The sequence below is a fragment of the Polyergus mexicanus genome, unplaced genomic scaffold, assembly GCF_030449975.1.
Source record: "Polyergus mexicanus isolate NDT 795.1 unplaced genomic scaffold, iyPolMexi1.0 SCAF_13, whole genome shotgun sequence".
Classification (NCBI taxonomy): domain Eukaryota; kingdom Metazoa; phylum Arthropoda; class Insecta; order Hymenoptera; family Formicidae; genus Polyergus; species Polyergus mexicanus.
In genome coordinates, this window is record NW_027223333.1 from 2,917,483 (window position 1) to 2,925,307 (window position 7,825).

The window sequence follows — 7,825 nt, forward strand, 5'->3', positions numbered from 1 at the left end:
ACTACGCATTGAAAATTAAAGATTAAAGCGGCGTCTACAATAGAGATTTTAAGCCTTAAGCCTTAAGAAATTGACCAATCACAGTCAAGTATGAGAAGAATACTCGACAGTGATTAGTTAAATTCTTAAGCTTAGGGCTTAAAATCTCTATTGTAGACGCCGCTTTAGTCTTAAGAAATTGACTAATCATAGTCGAATATTCTTCTCATACCTGACTGTGATTGGTCAATTTCTTAAGGATTAGGGCTTACAATCTCTATTGTAGACGCCGCATTAGACTATGCATTGAGATTGAAATCTAACCAATCAGGACAAAGAAATTTTAGTTCCTTATGTCTTGATTGGTCAAATTTCAATCTTCAAAACATAAGCGGGGAGCACACACTTTTGCATAAGCGCATAACCATAAGTATAAGGAATTTGATTGGTCTATTTCTTATGCATAACGAAATTGACCAATCAAATTCCTTATGCTTATGATTATGCGTTTATGCAAAAGTGTGTGCTCCCCGCTATAGTCTGATACGGACTTCACACACTGCTTGCGCTTTCTGTCTGTTTGCTGTTCGCGTAATGATACAGTAACAATATTTTTCTATTATCTAGAATTACATATGAGAGATATGATAAAATGTGTTTTTATACGTTACGTTCACTCTCGTAAAAGTTCTTAATTTTCCTCAAATAAGAAAAGTGTAATATATTGTATACTTGTCACGTTTTTTTATACATAACCTCCAAAGTATATAAGATAAGGAATTAGTATAATCTAAAAGACGATCACTAAAACAAAGGAGTGTATACAGAAAAGCAGCTCAAAGGGCAAATTTGTCTATTGCTGTAAGTAATTGTTTTGAATAAAATTCTGTTATTAATTCAATTAATATAGCAAATAATTCGGTTTTAAATACTGTGTAGCATCAACTTCTACTAGTAATTGTAATGATATATGCGTATAGTATAAAATATTCATTTATCAGTGAAAATGAGTTTTCAAATATATCACTGATACTGATACAGAAATATTTAATAAATCAACTTTAAATAATTCTGTTTCAAATAATTATCTATTTACTTATAAATATATATGATTAAAAGTAAATAGATCGATATTATGATTGTAATTGTTTGAAATATGTATAATCGTGTAAATGAAATATGTATTTAATATGCTAACAAATCATTTTATATAGACAGATGTGAACATGTATAGATATAATACTAGCTCTAGCACAACTGCAGATAAAAAGACTGATAATACAATACATAAATTTGCACATGCTGTCCTCGACATAAAAATAGTGGTACAATGGTTACAATGCATGTGTTGCAATTTTAATAAATTGGCTTTAATGCTTTAATTTTGATGAATTGTTTTTATATTGTAAGCAGCTTTAGTTGTATTTAATAAAAATTTTCTTTTGATCTTTTTTTAGATGAAAAATTCCAGAGGCTGTTTAAAAAATTATTTTTAGAAAAGTAAGGAAAGAATGCTTGCAAAGAACTAAAAGCTACAGTTTTGGAAAAGGAAATGTAAATATAACAGAAGGAAATAAGCCTGTATTTTTCTTTGCAAAGTGTAGAAGAATTGGAAGAAATGGAATAATATTTTCAAGAACGAAATCATTTTCAATCCACTGTATGTTCCCCACATATTTTTTATACAAGTTTCAATTGCCAACTCTGATTACTCATTATTATTAATTTTATACATATACATATTATGTCTTTTTTTAATATAACTCGCGTATAACGCAAAAACGTGTTTAAAGTTTTAATATCAGTTTTTTTATAAAAACTGTATACATATTTTTTTTTAAATAGCTAACTATAGCATATGTGTAGAACTTTATAAGCTTGTTTTTCTTTCACACATATGTTATACATAACTATAAAACTTTTGTAGGAAAAAATTTTTCGTAACTGTTCTAGACTCGAAGATATTCGAGGTGGCAAGAGTTACTGGTCCACCCTGTATATATACATCCATATATTTCATCATTTTAATGTAAATTAAAATTTCAGGTGTAACCTCTTTTTGTCACGTTTGTTTCTCGTCTATATATAAAGTTCGTTCCATATATCCGTCATTGTTAATTTATGTCCATTCGACATCCATCGGATATCTTCTCAACATGTCAAGGATTAAACCACATTCATCAATTTCATATTTGGATGTATCATGGACACCCATTACATACATTTTAGGGACATAAAATGGATATTTAGGATATTCTCAACATCCTTGAAGAATATTTGTAGGATATCTGTGATATTTGAGTTCTCAGATAACTGTGCGCTATCTGGGCATTACATTGTTGCCGCGTAACGCATCTATTTCATGATATATATTTCTCGCTTCAAGAGACGTTTTGTTTTAATGTGTCTTGTGATTGCCGCCTGTTTTTGAGCTCTTCTAAAATATTCATGACATTTATGCAAGTAAGTGGTATTTTTACATATACATACACACGTATGCAATTAAAGAGAATTTAGAGTCGTTAAATATTACAGGAGTGACGAATCACAGGGTCCTGATCTCACCTATCAGCTATACACAGAAACACACATATATATAAACACATACATCTATATATATTTTTACTCTATATTCCAGCAGCAGTTTTTTTTTGGTTTTTTGTTCTACTTTTTTTATTTTTATTTTTATAATCGTCATGGAAGTGTGTGATGAATTGACCAAAAAACGTAAGCGAAGTTTTGCAGATGCTTGGCTTAGTGATGATCGATACAAATCTTGGATACGCAAAGTATCATCCGATCATAGTCTTTATTATTGTAATATATGCAATAAAAATTTTTCGTGTAATTCAACACATGTATCTAGACATGCGGATTCTGCGTATCATAGAAATAACATTAATAAAGCACAAACATTATTAGCTGACATTGATTGTAAAAATGACTTAGCAATAAAAAAATCGCGTAAATCTGTATTTCAACAAAGATGGTTAGAAATTGAACAATTTAAATGTTGGTTACATGAAGTGCCACATGATGCAAATTTATTCTTTTGTTCGGTTTGCGATAAATCTATTGCTGGCGGTTTATCGCAAATCTATCGTCACGCAGAATCCAAAGCGCATGTAAATAAATATGAAAAAAATTGTATTGAATTAAGCAAATCGAATGAAGATTCGAAAATGCAAATAAATGAATCGCTTTTGTCGTTTGATGAGCGTAGAAAATCAGCGGAAATTAGATACGCCGCATTAATTGCTGACAAAAATATTCCCCATCAAACTGCAGAAGAGATTCTCAGTTTCTTTCAAAATATAGGAAAAGATCGTAATATATTAAAAAGTATGAAAATAGGCCGAACAAAATTATATTAATACACTAACATTATTACGAATGTTTATGCCCGGTTAAGATGAATCGTATCATTAATAAAATTTTGTGTTCTAAATTTTTAATTTTTATTAAATTTTATTGAAACGTCTGATATTATTAATGATAAATGAATGACTTTTTTGTCCGATATATTGATTTGGAGATATTAAATATTCACTTATAATTAGTAAAATTAATTAATGTTGATGTCAATGATTCAAGCGTAGAAAAATTATTTTATATTATACATTTAAATGTGAAATGTGGGAACTAATATTTCATATTTAGCTCGGATCTACAATGGATGTAGTAAGCCTTAAGCCATAAAAAATTCATCAATTAGAGTGAAATATGAGGAGAATAATCAAATTGTTATTATTAATCTTTTACGGCTTAAAATTTACTACATCTATTGTAGATCCAGCCTTACATTTTTTCTTGATGTAAAGTTAATATCAATAAACCTCAGTTTTTTTACAGTTTTACAATATATTGTACATACAATTATGTAAATAATAATTATATAAATTATATTAAACAATTAAATTAATTATAAAAGTTTAATATTTTTAAACAATTGATACTTATATGTTGTTTATTTATTACACATCATATTCTATAAATAAATTATTTTTGCAATTCATATATTTTTTTCTCTTCCAACAAAACATATGAATACCGTGCAGCATCATCAAATGATATTATTTCGTGACAGTGTTTGCACATTATTTTTTTATTAATTTAGAAGATTATTTACAGAACTATATATGTGTGCATATTAAACAAAGGAAAAAACGTTTATTAAAAAGTCCAGTGCTGCAAATATAAAAATTAAAAAAATTACTGAGATTGGTAATCCTGATTTTTGACACAACTATTTCCACTTTGCTTCTCAAGTTGTGTCATAGGACAGCATCTATGTCGACTCAATATCCCACTATCGCCTACATTGCTTGCTGGAAAGCATATATCTATGGTTAAAGGTCAATTATGCGTTTAATGACCACAATAACTCACGCATGCGCACGAAAATGTTGTCGGAGAAATTTGTCTCCCGCAATATTGCTGCTAATAGCCAATCGGGCGGGATGGGTTTTTCGCGCATGCGCGGCGAACGTAACCTCACTAAAGTATCTAATATAAGCAAAAAGGTGCGCTGCTAACCCCGTAAAAAGTTTTCTAAAAGAAAATTTTTATATATAGAAAATTTTGATTATATATATATATATAATATATACATAAAATATATATAAAATTAATATTTTATAATATTTTCTAAAAGAAAATTTTTATATATAGAAAATTTTGATTATATATATATATATATATATATATATATATATATATAAACTATATACATAAAATATATATAAAATTTTAGTTAAGTAATCTTGCTTGAGGCTGCCAAATTTTCTATGCCTATAAGGATAAGGTGATATATCGCTGGTTAATTGTCACTACTACCACGCATGCGCGAAAAATCCATCCTGCTCCCACCAGCCAATACTGTAGCCAGTAGCCAGTTCCCTGCATTCCTGTATGTGATGGTCAGTGGTTTGTCAACAGTTGTCAACAACGGTCGTCAACCGTGCTGCAAGGATATCGCATTGTTACGGCAAGAGATTACTTGGATTTTCAAACAAAGAAAGAGAGAGATTCCTGTCCGTAAAGACTAAATCTTATATCTGAGCGATTAATGTGCGAGGCAAACATTTCACGAGATGTGAAAGAGGGCAATAATATCTATTCGAGAAAAAGGTTAGTAGAAAAAAATAGAACTCGTAAATTTTCTCTGAATATAAAGGAAAAAAATTAAGATTCTCGTCTATAAGTGTGAAAATGGCGATTCTATAGAACATGTGAGGACGGAGAGAAAAAAGACAAGATGTGAGAGAAAAATATATACATTTCAATTCAGAATATCCAAAAATAAGATAAAAAAAATAAAAAAAATATATATATATATAATATATATATATGTGTGTGTATGTGTATACAGGACATATTGGAAACCGTGGTACAAGTGTAATGGAGGTGATTCCCTATGCAAATATAAGTAGAAAATGTAGAAAAAAAAAATCTTCCATGTAAAATTTCGTTTTTGAGAAAATTAATTTTTTCCTGTTTGTTTTTTAAGAAAAAGGCTAAAAAGCTAAAAAGGCTGGAGGAGATTTTACATATATCTGTATAAAAGTGTGAACAAGAAAAACAGTATATTCACCATAAAAAATATGACGCGCAAATAGATATACAGGGTGTCTATAAAATCTATCCTCGTCCTCTATATCTCGGAAACGGCTTAAAATTATGAAAAACCGCGAATACCTGTACGACGAAAGAAGAAGAAGAAGAAGAAGAAGAAAAAGATTTCGACTTTGGGATCTTTTTTCAAATCGAAAAAAAAAAGACCCAAAAACCTATTAAATTCAAGCCTTGAAAATTACTGTCGGTACGTGCGCACACGGACGGCGTACCTTAGTGTGCGTACTTTTTATGGAAAGGACTTAAAAAGACGGAACATTTTCGCACCTTGAATATTTTTTTAGGATTTTCCAAATGGGAATAACGATTTTTTTTTAAATTAGCTTTTTTTCAAACTTTGATCCTAATAAACTCCCGAATAGGTCAACATATCAACCTGTCGTTTGCACTAAAAATTTCCTTTTTTCATGCCCTTTCAAACAATATACTACAATAGAAGGGTCCCATTCGAAATTTTGGAGTCCCGGGGTATCTCCTTGGACTACGTTCCAAAAACCGTGTGCATACGAGCGTCGTTTTATTTACTAAAAAGTTGAACAAGGATAGAGCGACGCTTGTATGCACATGGGTGATATTTTCGAACGCAGCCTTGGGAGGATGACCAATTTTCAGCCGTTTCCGAATTATAGGGAATGGGAACAGATTTTATAGATACTCTGTATATATTATATAAAGAAAGCTTCTTTTATTCTGTTTAAAACTCGAGTGATATACTTTTCGGCTATAGATTAAATCACGGCTGATAAATTTTATCGATTTGCTTTGATATGCGCGATATTTGAGATTATCATTAGGATAATCACGAATATCGCTGCTAAGTTTCTTTTTAACTATCTGATGCAATTAAAAAAAAATTACTTTATAATAAATTCATTCTCTAAATATAGGATAGCAATTTTTTATTAGATGAACTGATTTATATTTATATATCTGATAAAATAGATTTTTCTATATGTATACAGGGTGGCCTCAAACGTTCCAGCCAGACTCTGAGATCTTATAGGAAATTTAATTCTGAACAAAAAATTTCCTATAAACATGGGTCGAAAAATGCTTTCTTAAGAAGTTATCGCTCAAAAATCTCCGAAATCGTGATTATTTTACACATTTTTTTAAATATCATGGAAAATGTCCGTCTTTTAACAAAAAGTACCGAAAGAAAAGTTGTAGAAAATTAAATTATCTTTCAAATGAGATCAAAATGATTGTTGTACGTTCCATAGATTTTGATATAACCAATTTCAAACGTACAAGAAGTGCTTTTGTTACTTATTGTTCGATCGATTGAAGAATTGAATCAGGAGGAAATCCGTAAACCGACTAGATCGGTCATTACTCGATGCCGAAAGTGTATTGGAGCTAGGGGGGGGGGGGACATTTTGAGAACCGTTAGTTTTTTTACATCTTCTACTATTACGTGCTATTTTAGTTTAAAAAATTAATTTTGTTTTCATAAAAGAAACAGATTTTTATTTTTGTCGTTTTTTCAAGAAATTTATTAAGTTTCATTTTTTTATTTCATTTTTTTCGTTTTCTGCTCTTCCTTTGCATCAGAGGTATTTGTGCGATAACTTCTTAAGGAAGCATTTTTCGACCTATGTTTATAGGAAATTTTTTGTTCAGAATTAAATTTCCTATAAGATCTCAAAGTCTGGCTGGAATGTTCGGGGCCACCCTGTATATTTTTTCTAACAAGGTGAAAATTATATATACATACTATGAAGATATAAATGTAAATATAAAAACGATGATAAAGATGATGAAACAATTTCTATATTGATCGTTGTTAAATAAACATTGTAAATGACATATAGATATTTGTAATAGTTACATTATTTTATGTTAAAGAGTATACGTTAAAGAGTATATGATACTGCAAAATAATGTATGTATATTTATATTCAATTAAAATATATAAATAGATTTTATTATGTTATTTTTACACACTTATTATTTTATCAAATTAAAAGTTATATTATTAAGATTACAAGTCATATTTATTCTTAAATGTTCGGTTTTCTTATTTTATGAAATTTATTAAGAATATATGATTATTTATTTACAACTCATCATATATAATTGAAATTAATGTCAAATTAAATAATTTTTATCATTATTTATTTTAGATATATATTAAATTCGAACAAGATAACTACAAGCTCTAATATTGTAATTTGGATCATAAACTTTAATCATAAAGATGGAACCGGCT

At 29.1% G+C, this 7,825-nt stretch overlaps 1 long non-coding RNA gene across 1 annotated transcript; it reads left to right on the top strand.

Moving 5' to 3' along the window:
• Positions 1 to 559: 559 nt before the first annotated feature.
• LOC138938649 (uncharacterized) lies at positions 560 to 3,861 on the top strand. The gene is made up of 4 exons (XR_011447735.1): positions 560 to 840; positions 1,437 to 1,639; positions 2,026 to 2,442; positions 2,515 to 3,861. It is a non-coding gene; the product is annotated as an uncharacterized lncRNA (long non-coding RNA).
• The last annotated feature ends 3,964 nt before the right edge of the window (positions 3,862 to 7,825 follow it).